Raw genomic sequence first — 19,738 nt, 5'->3', positions numbered from 1 at the left:
AGTTAGCAGGAACAAACAAGGCATCCTTCCCTTGGATGCAAACATTCCTTTGCCACATGAAAAGGTATGAAGCGGCATGAAGCTGCACCCGGGGAAGTTCAGATTAAACATGAGGAAAAGATTCTTCACTGCAAGAGTGGTTGGGCACTGGACCAGGCTTCCCAGGGGCATGGTCACAGCACCAAGCCTGCCAGAGTTCAAGGAGCATCTGGATGATACTCTAAGTCATGTCATATGGTTTTGGTTTAGGTAGTCCTGTGAGGAACAGAGAGTTGGATTTGATCATCCTTACTGGGTCCCTTCCAACTTGAGATAAACTGTGATTCTATGAATATCTCCTTTGGATGCAGCTACAACTGTGAAGTTTACTACTAAGTGCATGAAGTTAAAGCCACTTCAATTCCTTGCAGTCTGAACCATACACATTAACCAGCTGACAGAGGCTGCTTCTCCTAGCAGTGTAAGAAATATTCTGCAGCCTTCATACAAAAATGATTACATCATGATACCTGAGTGCACATTTGTATTAATGTCTGTATGTGGCTTCACTGAGATGAGCATCCCCAATCAGCTGGCACCACCAGCACCCAGCTGGGCGCCTCTGAGTGCAGTGAGCAATGAGAAACGGGGCGAGCAGCCTCAGGCAGAAGCAGCACAGCACCCATTCTCCTACAGGTCCTCACAGCCCTCCAGACTGCAACACGTGCTTTTGAACCACCTACATGCCAGTAAAACTCCATCTAGTTTGGGGGGGGGAGTGGGGAAGCAGGGGGGAGAGCATGAAAAGTTAATGCTATACTGTAGTATTTTCAAAAATAGCTAAATTCTAATACTTTCATAAGAATACTAGGATCACTCATAATCCCAGGCAAGGAATAGTAAGGGCTCACAAAATTCTGTGAAATGACCAGAAATTAAAAGTGCCAAACTAAGCCTGAAGTAACTCACACAACATAATTTATTTTTTTTTTTCACCATATTGCCAGAGGCAATACTGCAAAATTCCTTTGGAATGACATTTTCAAAGTATCTTCTGCTACACCTTTACTTGGTGTAAAAAGTACACACAAGAACTCTGCTACTCTGCTGTACTCCCCCTAATACCTTAATTCTAAGTTTTTTAAGAGAACTCTAATTGCAACTACACAAAAGTTTTGTTTTTCAATGTTTGCAATTATTTTTCTCTTACAGAAAGATGAAAAAACAGCCTTATATTCTGCTTTCTGGAAAAAGGAGAATGACTACTTTCCATTGTCCTTTTCCAGCAGAGACATATCCTTCTAGGACACTCAAACTTTTTCTAATGCATAAGGTATCTTAGAAATTTTTGGTTTCAAGAGGTATACAGAGCTCAGTAATCAAAAGTACTCCTGGCTATGGCTAGAGTTCCTTATGATACTCTGCACAAACAGAGGTTGCTGTTGAAATCATCTGGCTCTAAATAGCATCGCAAGATATATATATACTGTATTTATTATTATTCTGTTATACAAGTCAGAATCCAACACAAATTTCAGAAATTTTCAAGTAAGCAACAGCTTGTCAAGAAAGAAATATTCCTGCTTTTTTTTGCCATTACATCTTAATATCAGATGTCACTGAGGCTGAATGTTTCCTGAACTCAATGGGAAAATGGGAAGTTTGCAGGAAGTCTAAATAGATGACTTTTTAACTGGCCAGACATTTTATTCATTTTCCCTGATAGAAATTAATAATATTACTAAGATATGACTTAAACAAAAAAATGAACAAAACATAATACCTTTTACAGACACTGATACTACAAGACTGTTTAAAAGCCTCAACATTTTTGTAGATATTATTACTAACACAATTTCATTTTTTTCTATAGAACATAAAAATTCATGTCTTCATAGGAATACAATTTCAAGTGTTACAATTGAGTTAGAAAACCAGGGCTAAAAATGAGCTTCATACCGTATTGCATACTGAGTTTGCATCATGCTCCAAGAGCCATGCCCCTTCCTAAAGCAAATACAGCCTCAGTTTACATCATTGGTGCAGCCAGGCTCAGTTCCTTTCCAGAATACTTAAGCCTGTGTCCACAAAGCTGATGGCCAGTGCTGTCATTTCCTTCAGTGTATGCAGCAGGAAACATGGCTCACAACAAAGGCAGGAATACCGGACACACACGACCGAAACAGAACCTGCCATCCACTCTGAGCCTGTCTGGGACCAAAGCTGCAAGTTAACCTCAGGGAACACCTCTCAGGATTAAGGGTATTCTGGTCATGAATTCTCACGGCTGAAGAGTTTTCTGCTATATAAAACCAGGACAAACTCTTACCTAGACATACATTCTTTTGGCAGGACTATGGGAGGAGGTTATATCTAGCTCACAGAAAATTAGGTCACCCATTTTATAAGCAAATATAAACTGCATGTTGAAGTCTGTAAGCATTTCATAGATACTCTCACTCAACAGAAATTTGGAAGAGATTTATCACAAATTCTGCATAGAGCTAGAATAATTATAAATGCAGAAGGAAGGAAGTTCATATTTACAATCTTAGTCAAACAAGAAAAACATTATATCATCTTAGCAGCTGTGTAAGAATTTGGCAAGCCTCTGAGTAAAGTTTTTTTCCGAACATCCCAAAAGAACAATTATTTTTGTTTCCTGGAACATATCTTCTTTGGTATAAAGACCTCTCTAAGGATTGAGCCAGATGAATAAACTACAGAATACAACACTGAAAGTGGAATGTGTACCACAATGACTATTTTTACTGTTAAAGCAGCTGAGTTGACCACACTGTATAAGGAATGTAATTTGTGACACTAGAAATGCTAATTATTTGGACCACATTCACGTCTTCATAAGGACAAGGGTTGGCAAGAAAGAACTGATCTGGCATTAATTTGATTTAGTCCAAATGAGGCACAAAGCAGCAAGAGTAGCTATTTAAAATGTAGGTGACAGTGATTAAAAAGCCATGTAACAATAATCTCTTAATTCAGTACCACCTCAATATTTAAAATGAAAATAATTTCCTAGTTGTGTTTGTCTACCGCTCTATGAAAAAGTTTATGCAGATGCAGAAGTTTGTCGCACATCCCATTAGCCCCCAGTCTCATTTCCTCAATTGCTAACAGTACAGTGTGAAGTGCCTGGAAGATTTTTATAGTTTCATTTCTTGCAGAAAAAATTTTTATGCTTGAATCTGAGATCTCTATCTCACACTGAATCAAATCAAAGCAGCAGCACCATGAAAGAATTTACAACGAAGCTTTAAAAAGAAGAATTATTTCATGGCTTTTATAATTTTTCTATCTTCCTTCAGACCTTTAAATGCCCATTCAGGTCTAAGTCTTGCTGAGACTTTCTTCCTAATACCTTTCCAAAACAAAGGATTTATAAAGTTTTGGTGATAGCAGCTACAGCCTAGCATCCTCTGAAGGGCCAACTTGTTACAAACAGAACAGGTTTAAAAGCCAAAAAAGAAAATAAAAAATAATTTTTGTAGAGTTATAAATTTCATTCCACAGGGATTTCTCTGCATATCCTCCCTTCAACCCAACACATCTATGCAGTAGAAGTAGCTTATAACGACTCAAAGATATAGCTGAATTCCTTGTGTATACTTATTTATGAGAAACTTATGCCAGGGTCTAGGTCCAGACTGTAAAGGAATTTTGCATTTGACAGCGCCACACATCTGCTTCCACCAGTGGAAGAGGAACATTGGAAAATACTGGTGAGGGCCTTCATCCATCTTCACCCTTCAGAACTGCGACAGTACTCCATCACAAAAATGAGGTGTTACTGCTCTTCCTATTAAATCATCACCACCTTCTTCCTGCCTTTCCTCCACAAGAAGCATGCTGAAGTGCATTCATACAGGTCAGAGTATCTCGTCTTGTTCATTTACACCCCAGCAGGCAGTTCCCTTACTAACTCTACAACACAGAAGAGGGATGGGTAGAAAGCATGGTCCAGCTGCCAGAAATAAAGCTCTTTTGCCATATTTGTCGTGACATTAATCTCCCCTCTCCTTCTATTCAGTAGCAGAAACAGAATTAAAACTAACAAAATCTTTTGGCTCCCAACTGTAAGAACAAACAAGGATCTTTTTAAAAAGCTGGAAAATTAGGACAAGGTAGAAAGCTCTTCAACTGTTATGACACATCAGAGTAAAGCTAACAAACAATGAAATCTAATTTTAAAATGAGTAGTATAACTTCAGTAAAACATGATCAGTGCTTTCTGATTCTACGTCTGGCATCCAAGAACACTTTCTTCAATGCTTTCCAGGGAGACTTCTAGTAATGTGACAGGAATTGTGCCACATTAGACTTCAGATGTAAATCTTTAATGAGAAAATCTTTTTTTTCAGACCACAGCCTGACAGAAGACAAGTTAGCTGTGTCTAGCATAAAGGAGGGAAGTATGTTTGGGCCTTTAAAGTAATAGATGACCACAAGAGACACCAGAAACAGACAAGACATTTGAATTTCATAGCACATAGGTGTGTTAGGAAATAAGACTAAATCATGTTATTTGTGACTCAGTGGCTAAAAAGATTTTACATAAATCAAAGCAACAGCTTTTTAAACAGTTGACATGCTCACAAGCCATTTTATGAAACATAAAAACATCCACATCATCTGAGTTAGGTATCTAGGATCAAAAGCAGAGTGCATGTAGACTCTATATACATTTGTGCAGAATGGAAGATCAAGACGTTAATTGCCAAATTGATTTTGAAGGCTGCAGTGGGACAAAAATCAGACTTAAAATCAGATCAAGGACAACCCAAATATTCAATAAAGTACAAAGGGAAAGGCAGGTTTTTCGTAGGAAAAAACTCTAAGCTTTTTGACATGACTATGCAAAATATTTCAGATGCTGTATCCAAAATAACCTCAGGGTACAGATAATGAAAACAACAAAACAAAAAATACTTAACAATGTGATGAATAACACAGAAATCATCCAGAAGTTCAGTTCACAGGTCATGCTGTAAAAAAGTAAGATGGAACATACTAATAAAACAGTTTAAAAATGACTAATTCCAATCCCTTCATTATGGTACTGGAGATTTCTTGATGCAAAGCTCCCACATAAGTATGAATACATCATCACTCCCCTCTCATAATCTAGTACTGAGTGAAGCAGGAAGACCTCTCCTTTCCTGTATAAGAAAAAGGTTAAAACTAAACTACCTGTAGGGCACAGCAGACAACTCAAGCAACTTGTCTATGCAAAGTCAGAAAGTCCAAGTTTCTCTACATAGATCTGATTAATTTCAAGTAAGGTCTTTTTCTTTGCAAGAGAGAGTGATAGCAGAAAGAAGAAAGACAGCGTTACAAAGTCAAGAAAGATTAGTGTACTTGGGACTGGACAATGGTACACATACCAAAGACAGTAGATACCATTTAAATAATAATTTTACAAGTCACAGACTGGAAGGAATACCTCAAAGCTTTGTCTTAAAAAAGCCAAGAGGCCACAAACAAACACCAAAAAAAACCCCAACCACGAGACTCTCCACCCCTTTGCAAATAAAGGAAAGCAAATGAGTTAAGTCCACTTTCTTAGGAAAAAGAAATGCTGTCCAAAAATCAGTGGAAGAAAGTTGGGAATGATTTCTACACAGTGCTGTTGTTGCAATGCTAAACACTGCTAAACACTGGAGCATGGACCAAGAATGCATTCCCAGTACTCACTGCTATCATTTTCTAGCTGCAAATGTATTAAAAAGTTCAGAAAGTCAGAAAAGAAAAAACCCTTTTATTTACACCAATATACTTTTTGCACACTTGCTCATAAACAGCACTAGTAAAGAGGCACATGTTCCACTGCTAGACGTCTCAGATATTTAAGTTCCATAAAGTCTTTAAGACACAGTTAGATTTCAGGGTTGGTTTGGGCTTTTTTTTACTGAACTATTTATACACAAGGTAGATATTACTGTGCAGGTAAAGCTGAAATGAGTTCTGTTTTCATACAGCTGGATTTGACACCCAACTGAAAATGCTCTTCTGCATTTAACAGAAATCATGCAACACACTTTGAAGGATGATACACAGAAATAGAATAGATAAGGAAGCAACTACCTGGGCAATTTCCCCATAATATTGAAGGAAATCTTAAAAATAATTATATTTTACTAAACTTACAGAAAGTCAAAGGGATGGATCATGCTGTTTTGTTGTCTTTTTATTGTTTAACAGAATCCTAGAATCTTAACCTCTGACACAGCAGTTTAGCAAAAGCCTGACATAACTATGACCAGTGACAAGTTAGTGCAATAACCACTCTTTGAAAGCCTGGCCATGAACAAACACGCACTTGGCAATTTTAGTCAAGCAAGTAGCCAAAACTCGTTATTTAATGGACAGCAGCTAGAACAATCAGCAGCAAATGACTCACCAACGAGGTGCTACTATGCTACAAGTAGCATTTGCTCTGTCAGAGCTGCCAGTGGACTCTCATGCTTATTTAGGAAACTGCCTGGCTGTGGTCCCACGGCAATGCCACTGAGAATGCCTACCAGGAATCCATGCCTGACTGCCAGCATGTTTCAATGGCACCATCTCTTTCTATTCAGTGCAACCACTTACGAGTTCTGGAAATGAAACAGCTCAACCACAGGCCAGAGTGCGCCCCACAACATCACTCAAGAAGCAATACCTGTAAAAACCAAATGGGATGCCTCCTAAGACCTTGCTTGTTCCTGTTCTCAGCTTGCCATCTGATGTCACAACACTCTCTCAGAAGGAAAGCAGTAAAAGAGCAATACATCTGTGGAATCATTCACAGCCTTTGTGATAAAGCAGTAAGGTCAATTCTAGCAGCACCTCTTCCAGCTCTATTATTCCTAACAGTTAAAAAACTCTATTTTAAAAAATTCCATCAAATCACAGAAACCAAGTTCTCAGCCCCTTTTTCAATTCCTCTGCATAATCTAAGAACTCATCCCAGCTGAGGAGAATATGCACAAAGCACAGGACTAACACAGTTCATAAATCCTATCCAACCTCCCACCGTGTGCATTTTGAGGTGGGGAATACCAACAAAAATATCCTGTCCAGTTCTCAGTGGACAAGAGTATCTCCTGTGGGACAGTTCTAGCCAACAACATCTAAGTGCATGCATACAAACATAATCCCAAGTGCAGGCAGCAACTGGGCACAGAAAAAAGTTTTTTTCTACCTATCCAGTTTCAAATCAAGAAGTATTTCAGAACGAAACATTCCAAGATCAATTCCCAAAAAGAGGACAGGAGAGCTACAGAGAATTTTCAAAACTACTCTTGTTTGCAACTCCACTAAAGAACTGGAAGACTGTATGAAGGGAAAAAAAGATGAATGTAACAAGAGAGCAGAAAGTGTGTTTCAAAGATGACAAGGACAGCATTTAATCCATAATATAATGCTTCCTCTGTGGCAGACCTAACTTCCTCTCTTAAAATAATGTCCTGCTCCTCAAGACACTATAAATGCTCGGCAATATAGAGAGGGCACAAATCAATTTTTTACAGAATGCAAAGTCATGGATATTATTTCAGTGATTATTTTGATCACCTTTAAAAAGTGATATATCAGTTATTTACAAACATACTTTCTAAATACAGTCTTTAACATATATTGGCAGTACTGTGGCAATAAAAATACGAAAACTCCATTAGTTTTCTATCTGCATGCCATTCAATATCAGAGTTCTGCATGCGCATCTAATGACAGAAAGATCATCCCTATTTGCTACTGTTGAAATACAAGCCTCAAACTAGTTCCACATAGCTACACAGACGATTCTTGATGCACACAGAACCAGACTGCTGCTACTCTCCCCAGGGAAATGTCACCCATCGCATTATGGATGCAAGCAGAACTTCAGAAATTATGGCAGAAATCTTAAGGAAACTAAAAGTGTCTTTTACTGGACCTTCAATTACCTCACAGAGCAGTGCTCTTCAGTTTAATAGACAATTCCATCACAGTATTACATCTCTCCATAATGAGTCATGTCAGGCAAAATTTTAAGTTTTCTTTTCAAAAAGTGAACTAATTATGTAATATTTTAAATAGTTAACCATCCACATATTCCAAATTCTACTAAAAAACCAAAACAACTTCATATTCTACTTACTACCATTTCAAACAATGGCTATTACTATACTCCAAAAAGTTTGATACTTCACTATGAGTGTCTTGAAATAAATAGACATAATACAAGGCAATGATTTATGATTCACAGTATCCAAATATTTAGTCATACTGCAAAAATAAGAAAGGCCCTACTTTTGTATATATGTTAGTTCAATATTCCTGTCAATAATACTGCCTGAATCATGCTAAAATACCAAGAGTTCACTGCAATCCAGCAGAAGTAATTTTAGGAATGAAGCAGCAGCTGCTGAATCTATCAGTAACTGGCTCTGCCTTCTCAACTCCTACTGGTACTTTGTAATATAGCGAAGGCATGCGCAGTTGTAAACTCAAAGGTTTAACTCCACGCTGCAAGGCAAAAAGAATGCAGACAACATAAGGCCAGCTGCAATTTTTACACTTTCCTAAGAGAACAACTGAGCTTTTATCTTGTTTTTCAACTCACTCTAAAATAGAAAAAAAAAGTGTTTAGGCAGCTTTAACTAGAATAATGTACTACACAAGACACATCTATATCTTGTAGCATTTTATCATGTTTCATCAGATCATGTGTATAGAAATGTTGTTCTCAAATGCTCAAGAGTTGTATAATAGAGCATGCCAGATTAACCTTATCTCAGAAAGTTAATAATGAGCATTATCATACACAAAAAAAAAAAAAAAAAAAAATTGGTCTCCTAGTTTCTGGTGATATACATTCTAAACAAAAGGAAGACTATGTATCTTCAGGATTAGAAAAATAATGTTGGTAGAATTCAATGTCAGAAGGGGTTACATTAACCTATACAAAAAAAAGACACTAGTAAAGTATTGGGAAGACATTGCTTTAAAGCACATTCTCCTGTTTTACAAATACAGTTCTGTTTTACTACTGGTTAATGCATCTTTTACACTGAAGTGTAAAAGATGCAAGGCTAGCCCATGGTCACATTATACAGGACAAAATTTACATTGTCATCTTCAAAATTAGAAAGTATACACTTCACAATAATTACTGGAAAACATGACTCATCAGAAGTACTAAATAATGAGGAATAATTTTAAAAGTGAAGGATAACACCATAACTTGCCTTATGTAGTACACTCAGATCAGTCTTTAGACCACAAAGCAAGCAGCAATAGGCTCAATTTAAACTCTTTTCCGACAAGGATAGCAAAACAGCACATACATTAAATCAAAGTCATTTGCATCAAGTGAATGTTTTTTTCCATACACTATGTGTATTTTAAATCTAAAGGCCACACAAGGCTAACATACTTTTAAATTATCTGGAAAAATAATAAACACATAAAATCACTTCCTAAGCTTTCAGGCCTCACAGTCTATCAAAGCTAACTTAAATTTATTAACTACCTGATCCTTCAGGAGAATGAAGATTGACACCTCTTTGCAAAAAGAGAGGCATCCAATCATTAAGGTTCAAAAATGAAACACCATTGACGTTGAAAGTGCATAGTTTGAAAATACTTTGTTTACTCTGTGCTGGACTTTCAACTTCAGAATATGGGCCAGTCATTGCAGAAATATTCCATTCCAGCTGATACAAGTTAATTTAAGATTCGTTATACTGTAGTAATAACTAATCTCAAGGATTTTTTTTAACTTGTTGGTTTTAAAAACTTTCTGAAGTTTTTGTGTACATTCAAGCTGAACAGATATAAACGGTATCAAAATACAAAGTTTCATTCTAATGACACCAATTACAAGGACAGTGCTTTTGGAGGTTTGCTTTCTCTTTTATTTTCAACTAGAACATCTCTGATTTTCACTTACTGGGATAGGAAGCACAAAAGGTTAAGCTGAATGCTGCACTATCAACTGAATAGGTGTTGACAGAGCATTCTTCATAAAGACAGTATGTGTTTCACTTTAACAACTGTGATTTGGCTAGGTGGTTCCTCTTGAAAATTTCACTCATTTCCCTATTTCTATTTTATGCTCTGCAAGCTGCCAGAAAGGAAAAAACACTCTCACTTTTCTATGGGACCCTTCTCCTTCCATGCAATTGCTGAAAATGAGACTTCTCAATTTTGCTGTGCTTCTTAGAAAGTATCTCAGGTCTCTAATCCAGAACTGAACATTTATTCATGAAAATAATTCTTTTCTTCTACAATACGCTATAATTTATTTGTGGCAGTCACATCAATCTAACAGCCTTTCAGTTCCAGAGAACGGATCATGCCACTAAGTTACTTATTAATAGGCACAACAGGGTAGAGGTGAAAGAAAAAGTGATCTTCTCTTACCCAGCTTCAGTAGAACTGTTCTCCTGACCTGTGACATGCTCAGAGATGGATAAAGTTTCAGCCAGTATTATTGCTTTGCAAGGTTACTAGTGACTGAAAACTACTGACTTCCCTCCTCCACCCCTAAATGAAATGTCTCCATTTAATAGATAGAAGAACTATCTATTAGAAGGCACAAATACTACTGACTAAACTCCAGAGTACCAGAAAGGTGCACTGATACACAACCTGCAGAATGCTTCACCAGGAACACAGCGTGCAACCACCCATGTTTCCGTCACAGCCACTCAGATCTACATGTTCAAGTAAAAGGTCATGCTCTTGAGTCATGCATTAAAGATCTAAGTGACAACTTCCTTTGAGAACAGAGATTTGTATGGCATTTTTATTTAAAGGCTTAGAACAACCTAATGAGATTTTTCACGATGGGGAGATTTTTTAAAATGCACTATAAACCACATTTGTGCTAAGTCTTTAGTCACCTCTGAAGGAGAATGATTACTGACACCTTGGAAATCCAAACTTGCATTGGTGTATTGAAACAAATTCTAACAATGATTAACTCGATTTTAAGTGGTGAAACAAGTTCACAGTGATCCTTCCAGCAAGGAGCAGAGCAAGAAGCAAAATCAGTAAGGTAAGGACAAGTAGGTATTTGGCATGTTTGGGGATTTTGTGTGTGTTTTTCTTACATCTAGTCTCCAGTGATCTTTACATACACAAAATCAACTCAAGCATAGTTTAATGGTGGACTTGGCAGTACTAAGTTATTGGCTAGAGTCGATCTTAAAGGTCTTTTCCAACCTAAACGATTCTATAAATAAAGACAGCTTGGAATGCTTGGCTTCTGGCATAGAATCAAAAATCCTATGCAAGATGCCTCATCACTACACAGGCATGAACCAGGCAAGTCAGGATGAAATCAAGAGCCATACACGAGTGAGAAACTGCTGAGGAACAGCCAACAGTGCAATACCAAAGACTGAGGCTTTAAGTCCAGACACAATCCACAAGTATTGTACCTCCCACAAAACAACTGGGAGAAATCTCCCTGGGCAGCAAACACTGTCCTTGCTTCTGCAGGAATCCAGAGCAGATACTGCATTTATTACAATGTTCTAGTAGACACAGATTCTCAAAGTTAACACAGTTTAAGAACTTCAGATCTTATCTTTATGTACTCTCTGGCAACAATATGAGAAAACCTGAGGGAACACTGTCATAGTCATAATGAAATGGTTTCACATTTGTTAGAATACATCTCTTCTTACCTAATTCAATACTTCTTGTTCTAAATTATAAAAGAGTAGCAAGCAATGAGCTCAGACAAAAGTAGAAAAAAATCCCATGGGATTAAAATTAAGACAATTAGTATGCAAGCAGAGTATTTCTGCAAAGCTAATAAGCTTCCCATGCCAATTTCACCTCTGGAAGATCATCATTAGGCTGCAAAAATCAGTCTTGTTCCTAAGAGGCTTGAAAGCATGCTGAAAACTTGCTATTTCCAATACTGAGCTAGAACTCATCCCAGTTTTGTAAAGCAGCTCATCTTAATAAGTATAGATAACATTAGTAATCTAGATATGAAAATGAAACTATTTACAAAATCATGGGGCAAAGTATTTCCTACAACAAATTCTGAAAGCCTTGACAGATGCCTTTTCATATCTGTAAGATGCAAAGAGCAACCTGGAAAGGTGTTTCTCCTTATTTTCAAAAAATGACTTTACATCCCAGAAGTAAAATAATAAAATAACCTAGAATTCTGCAAAACAATATATAATCAGGATCTAGGAAGATGTATAGAAGGGTGTAGCTTCTCTTCCTTTAGCAGCTCCCAACACATCACCTCTTCAATTTTATCGTTTTGGCATGCTGTGGATCGTGCTGTTAACTGGATCACACAATTTACATGGATTTAATATTGTCCGTCTCTGGTTTTTTTTATGAGTATTTTTAATGTACAATAGGTTAGTGATCTCTAAAGCTACCAAAGGATAATTCTGTCAAGAAAAGTGTAAGGAGGGAAAAAGTTCTCTGGGCTCCACTGCTCTTCTCCTCTTACTAATACCATCTCTTTAAGGGACCTACAAGAAAGGAAAAAAAGCCCACTGAGTGAAAGCTACAGTTCTTGAGTCTGGGTCAGCTCTGCCAGAGATGCAAACAGGGACTATTCCAGGCTCAGCAAATGCATCTGTACAGATTAATGACCTGAACAAGTATATACACAGCACATGGGGAACTTTATTTCTTTCATAGAATCTGCACAACTGTTTGGCTAATGCTAGCTTCTACAGCAACTCCAAGCCTGTAACGACATCACATCTTTTCAATACTGCTGTACCACAAGATTAATTCAGCAACTTCACAGATAAACATAAGAATACCTCTCCAAATCTATAGGACTTTTGACAGAGAGAAAAATCTGTCAAACATAGCTTCAATATACTTTCCCAGTGATTAAACCAATCCAATCAGCATTTTAGAGAGATTATTTTACCCTAACAATCAATGGAACTATTTAAAAGAAATCCACAGACATTGAAAAAGCACTAGGCTTTTTTCATCACTGATTGAAACAATACAGTTGAGCAAAACCATCTTAGCATAATGTCTAAATTGCAAGAAGAATAAAATTCTACATAGACAAAAAAAGCCATATTATGAATTTCATGTTATAAAGTTAGCATTTTTCACATTATGCTATGACTTATTCAACATTTACTGTTGCACTTAGCAGGCAATTTAATTACATATATTGAAAGGATTTAACTATAAAGAGGATATAATAGTAAGAATTCAACCATTTGAGATGGGACTATTTTATCATCAACGCTTGATACATACTCATTATTTGCACTTCTAACACTATTCAATGATACAGCCTTTAAAATACAATTTTACAAGCAGGTAATGGACATTTGCCAATTACAGTTTAAGTAAGGTTCGCAATTAAGTCTTTTGGACACTTCCAAAAACATTTTTCCTTTTACCATGACCAACTGGATTTCAGAAAAATGAAGTGTAAGTTTGTGCAAAGTAATCCTTGACAAGTGTACAGTACTTCCTCAAATAATCAGCAGAATTTTTCACACGTCACTGATACACAACTGCTCAATAGCAGAAGACACTACTAGCTCAACAACAGCTTTAAATGGGGGAGCAATTTTACCAGGCACCTATAACCAAGTTCACACACTAAGACCATGATGACAGAATAAACTACCTTTTCTGCACTACAGATGGCTGTTCTTAAAGCAGAAAAGCGGGAACATCGAGATGAAATCGACCCCATGTATCGAGCAACAAGCTCTACTTGGAGCTTTGGGAGTAAACTGTTCCTTCCTATTGGAAGAGCCAAGAAGGCAATGATTAAAGTAACTACAAGAAGTAACTTACTGCACATGCTGACTGTAAGCACAGCACAGTTTCACCCTTTGAAAATTTACTTTAACCAGGACAAAAAGACACCAGGAATACCACAAGTCCTACCAACTCAGCAAACTGCTGCTAAGTCTCTGGGAAAAGGGAAGGACAATGAGACAATCACAGCACTGGCAGCAGCCAAGGACCCTGTGCCAGCAGCAGGCAGTGGACTTCAGCTCTCACTATCATATGAACAAAGGTTTCTGCCAGGCCACTACAACTGCTTCTGAAACTTTCTGAAAGGTGAAGTTTTCAGAGAGGGTGAAGGATGCCAATGAGCTTCCCTCCAGCCTTTTTCCATATGTGTGTTTTAGACAGCATATTTTTCAAATCAGATCTACATTTGAGAAAAATGATCAGGAGGTTCTGTACTTCTCCAAGACTTTTCTACATGAAAGTCCAATACTGACACAAGTAATAAAACTCAGCAGTCACAAAACTGGAAACTGATGTCACTTCTTGCTCCTGTTTCTTTCTAATCCTGATCTGCCAGAAATCAGCTATTCTGTTGTAATAAACAGTGGAAAAGAGTGGAGTGTTTGTATATGAACACAACCTGGCATTCTAAACACTTGACAGTACCCTCACACTGTACATGACCATTTCAGCAGATGTCAAATACAATAATTAGAAGAACACAATGTTAACATTGCAATAAGGGATGATAATTCAGATAATTTTCACAGAAGGTAAGAACAATCTACATGCAGTTTACCATTTATGCTATGCAAGATCAGTGCAATTTTACCAGCAACCCGAGTTCTTGAACACTATAATATTTGCTTAAGTAGATAAAACAGTTTTACTACTGTGGTTAGTAATTCCCTCATCACACTCCCTAGAACATTTCCGTATAAGAACTTTCACCTTACACACTGGTGTCTTGAAAAGACCAGAGGCAAGGAAGATTCAATCACCTTTTTAATAACATTTGTTAAAATTATTTTGATGGATTTTTGAGACTAGAAATTCAGTAATGGGTAAAAATTATGTTCTGTGACTATTTTTGTACCATCCCTTGAAATCCTTCCCCACCTGCAGGCCTCCCTCCCCCGACACCCCCTAAAATCCAACTAATTAAGATATAGGATGGCAACAGATTATTTTCCTAATATTTAACATCAGGACAATTTCAAATCCTTATGTACACCATCTTCCTCCGTACAACAAAAGTACAGAGGTAGCTTGCAGACCAAGACATTTCAAGAGCTCTTCACTTACAGATGGATTTTAAAACACAAGTTCAACAATCAATCTATTTAACATCTTACACGAAACACTTCTGCTAAAGCTGGACATAGAAAATAACTAAAACTCCTACTTGGAACAAAACAGAGAAGTGACTTTAATTCACTAAAATGTCAGAAAATATCAGTCAATATATCTGGATCAAGTTGCATACAAATATTCTACAGATACTTTTCTTAGTCTTTATACAATTTTTCTATATGAAGGACTAGAAGGAACCTCTATCATTATTGAATTTCAGTTCTTTCTCAGAGGGACTCATTTGATTAATTGGGTAATTATTTCTAATTTCTAGTATTAACACATAAAAACTAATATACCATTTTCAATGGACAACTTTCTTTCAATGGACACTTGGGAGATCAACAAGAGAAATTTAAATCCCTTGCTAATCTGAAGAATAGCTATAAAGGGCAATTATAGTGCAAGTTTCCTTATTGGCATTACCTAACCTAGCAGACTTTCCTAAAGGTAGAAAACATTCTGTGTGTGTGCTCACTCAAAATCTGTGACTGCCAATTATCAAAGGTATTTTTTGAATTCTTAAGAGGACTTACACAATATGTCAACTTTTGTTTCATAATTTACATTTTTTGAAACAAAATTAACACTTCACATAGAAAAACATAGGTAAAACCTGACTACTCAGCAGTCTGGTGTCATTTCAATGTAATATTAACTCTTAGCAATAAAACAGATCTGGATTGCATCTTTTTATAAGGCTTGTTTATCTGACATTGCCTGATTCCACTGTAAACCAACACATTTTCTTCCAGCAATTGCAGAGAAAGAGTGTGAAACATGGCAAAATGGCTTATTGTCAGGGCCAGAAACAGAAATTGGACATTTCTGGCTTTGGTAAGTGTTTTAACAAGTTCTGGATTTAATCAGCAGGATCCTCAGTGTGAACAGATGTTAATGGGAAGTTATGAAGTACATTATTTCAGTTCTACCTGAAAATTCCATAATAAAACTATTGTTTAACATAACAGAAAAGGCAGAGTGTGATTATTTTGCAACCTTTGGCTTCATTTTTAACACAAGTGATTTGGAGTCTTCTTCTATTAAGAAGGTGATGTAAATTACTTAATGGCTGAAATCTTCAGTACCACTCTTCCTAGTATTTACCTAACTGGCTTAGTCACTCAGATTTAACTCTGTCCCAGTTTGATAGGTTTTTACTTCCCTCTCCAGTGGCTGAAAAACATTTGAAGAAGGAAGGCAAGTATGACCAGTAAAGATGAGACTAACACAGGATAAAGATCTACAATTTAAAGCACAAAGAATTAACTGTTTCTAGCTAGAAAAGCCAGTTGATTCTATTGAAAAACTTAAATGCTGAAGGAATAGACAGAGGAACAAATTCAAATAAAGAAGTAACTGCTAAAGAAGACTCGTGGTGTGAGGTAAACAAGGCAATACCCATATTCTGATAGCCAGAACTCTGAGACATCCTTTGAAAAACAATGCCTCTTAAAACCCACCCGAGAGAACCATTACCTACACAGGGCATCGCAGCAGTTCCACACAATACTTTAAACCAACAGGTGCTCTCTGCACCCAGGCTTACTGCACTAGGAAAGGAACAGACTCCAACACACAGAAAGCTGCAAACAGTTTATGTCAATACACTACTCCGCTGTGAAAAAACTACTTTAAATTCAAACCTAAAGGCAGTAGTCTCAAGATACTGTGCAAGGAAGGCAGATTGAAGATTTTATAAAATTTGTCAGTGTTCTCTTTCACATTTTTTTATACCCTTTCAAGAAATTAATAGCCTGAACACTGCACTGCTTTCCTTAACTGTGGTTTATCTCTTACTAATACTTTTCTCACTGCCACCACATGCTGAGTCAGAGAATCAGTGGTAGAAGAATGCCTCATTGCATATCATCTGACCATAAAAATGAAGCCATTTTAAGGAAATAAATATCTGAAAATGAAAACTGTACGAGGACAATAAATAAATTCCTTGGTGCCACTTACCTTTCTGTTGTATGAAAGCAAAAATCCTCCGTAACACAGATTTCTGTATGGTAATTTGAGTATCATCCAGTGATACGAAAAATCACATATCAACTTAGGTGCAGAAAACCAGTTCTGTGTTCCACTATCCACCACACCCACCAAGAATGATATCAGTGTATTAAATATGGACATGTTTACATCTTTATAGATCTTAGATGGAAAGTATTCCCTAGATTATGACCAAGACTTTTGTTCTTCAAGATGATTTATCAAGTAATTTTACCATTCCTCTGTTTCAACAGGATACTTCTCAGCAGAGAAAAGCTGATTAAAGACAATAAAACTGGAAGATTTGTTGGTTTAGACATAATGTTTCAATAAACATCCAGAATTAATCAATTAATTCTTCTTCTCTAAGGTATTTAACAAGCTAATGTATCCATGTCTGAAGGGCACTAGGCGGAACAGACAAAAAGAGACAATTTGTTCAAAATGGAGTGGGTGTGATTCTACAGTCTCACAAAACATCCACCCTCACGTGAATGGTAATGTAAAGATACTAGCCATATGAAATAGTTTACATTTGCCAAATGGAGTGTACCTGTAATCCACCAGTAAAAAATAAATTGTACTACACAGACCACTGTTCATCACCTCCTAAACACCTCCAGCCCAGTAAAATACAAAATACTAGTAAAAATTATAAAATCCAGAGACAGCGTTCAAACACACAGGTGATTATTTTCTGCCCTACAAGATAACAAATCCAAAAGAAACAAAATCTTCCAAAATGAACAGGTAAGTCAGTGGCTTCTTAAGAAAAATAAGTATAGCCATATGAATTTTACAAGGTCATGTGACACTCGTGTATACAGACACTCCTCCTTTCCCTTCCACCATCAATGATTTTCCCCATGCAGAAAAAAATAATATACCACACTCCCAGTTTCATTAAAACCAACGCAGGCATCAAGCTTCCTTGGGAGGCTCTTTGCAAACCAGTCTGCCTTCAGTAGGTCGTATGGCTAAAAAGCTTAACAGATCTCAGGTTTGGCGTTGGGCTTTTAACCCACCATTCCTTCTTGCAGCAGGAACGAGGATTTGCGCGTTTTGTACCGCGGGTGGCAGCGCGCTCCTCGGCGATGCCTGCGCCGGGGACCCGGCTGCCTGCGGCTGCACAGGGTGGAGACTCACCCAAGCTGACATTGTCTGCATGCCACACACTACATCCCTCGCGCATCCCCGGCTGACTGCCCAGCCTCTCCCGAGGCATGCCTCATTCGGGGAAAACCCGGGGGGCACACACATACCACAATCCTTCACCAGTCACCACAGCCTCTCCAGACAAACACACCCGATGGTGCCTGGGGCGTGGAGGGGCGCAGGGCAGACGCGCGGGCCGGTAAACGCGCGCCCCTCCCGCACCCTTCGCTCCGCGGCTCCCGCCCAGCGCCGGCGGTGGCTCGGGGGCCGAGGGGACGCGGCAGGAAACGCCGCCCGTCGGCTCTGCCACCGCCGCCCCCAGAAAAGAGCGAAACGAAGGCGTCTCCGCCACTCACCTCGCCCCGGCTCCGGGGGAGCCCCGGCGGGCAGCGGCGACGCCCCACAGAACAGAGGGGCGAGGCGCCGGGTTCGCTCCTGCTCGCTGCCGGCGGCGGCACCCGGGTCCGCTCCGCCTGCAGACCCCCTCGGCGGCGGCGACGACGGCGGCGGCTGCTGTTGCTGCTCCTCCTGCCTCCACTAATGGTGGCCGCCGATACCGGTTCCTTTCGCCGCTCCCTTCCTTTCCCGTTCCTTGTTTCCGCCGAGCGCGGAACTGCCTCCGCCCGGCAGCCGAGGCGCGTCCCTGCCCAGCAGCGGAGACGCCGCTCCCCACACACCACTGCCGCCCCAGCACCGCCACCGCTCCGGGCTCCCCCCGCCGCTCACTTCCGGCGCGCGGGCCGCGCCTCGCCCCGCCCTGCCGGGACCGGCGCCAGCCACGGGGGGCGGCGACGGACCCGCAGCGCCGGAGCTGCCGTTGGGCGCGCGAGCGGCCGTTGGGCACGCGGGGGACGGTTGGGCGCGCGGGGGGCCGTTGGGCACGCGGGGGACGGTTGGGCGCGCGAGCGGCCGTTGGGCACGCGGGGGACGGTTGGGCGCGCGAGGGGCGGCCGGCGCCCGCGGAGCCGATCGATCCGCGCGGTGCCGATCCCCACGGAGCCCATCGATCCCCGCTGTGCCGATCCCCACGGAGCCCATCGATCCCCGCGGTACCGATCGATCCCTGCGGTGCCATTGCCCGCTGAGCGGGTCCGCCCGCGCCGGGCGGTGGCCGGCGCGCTCTCGGCGGGCGCTGCCCGCGCTCCAGGCAGTTTGGGGCTGCGGTTCCGTCCACCGGTAAAGGAGCTGCGGGACGTTCCCTGTTCCGATCACCGAAGGTGTCTGTTGTCAGCAAATTACCAAGTCCTACCGAAATCCTCACTCGTGTGTTCCGCTGACCCTGGGCCAGCCGCGGACCGCGCCGCCTTGGCTACGCTCTGGCCCGGCGGAGAGTTTGCCCCCGTTTCTCATCCTACCACAGCTTCACCATGATAAAAATCACAATTTTTAAAGTTATTTACAAAATGGTATAAACACATTGCTTGCAACTGCAGGTAGTGCTGTAGGAGGCGAGATTCGCTTAAATACACAGTTCATTGCCTTGGGGCTCCAGGCTACAGCGCAGGAGAGG

The 19,738-nt window shown here is 39.7% G+C and overlaps 1 protein-coding gene across 1 annotated transcript in view; it reads right to left on the bottom strand.

Annotated features, from left to right (window-relative positions):
* The window catches only part of RAPH1 (Ras association (RalGDS/AF-6) and pleckstrin homology domains 1), a 74,659-nt gene extending 55,731 nt beyond the window's left edge, over positions 1-18,928 (bottom strand). Inside the window, exon 1 of the mRNA XM_058027680.1 lies at positions 18,585-18,928. The gene's annotated coding sequence lies outside the window, so the exon portion shown is untranslated. The remainder of the gene's footprint in view (positions 1-18,584) is intronic.
* Positions 18,929-19,738: the final 810 nt, after the last annotated feature.

The sequence above is a fragment of the Melospiza georgiana genome, chromosome 7, assembly GCF_028018845.1.
Source record: "Melospiza georgiana isolate bMelGeo1 chromosome 7, bMelGeo1.pri, whole genome shotgun sequence".
NCBI lineage: Eukaryota > Metazoa > Chordata > Aves > Passeriformes > Passerellidae > Melospiza > Melospiza georgiana.
This window is presented reverse-complemented; position numbering and strand designations above follow the sequence as displayed.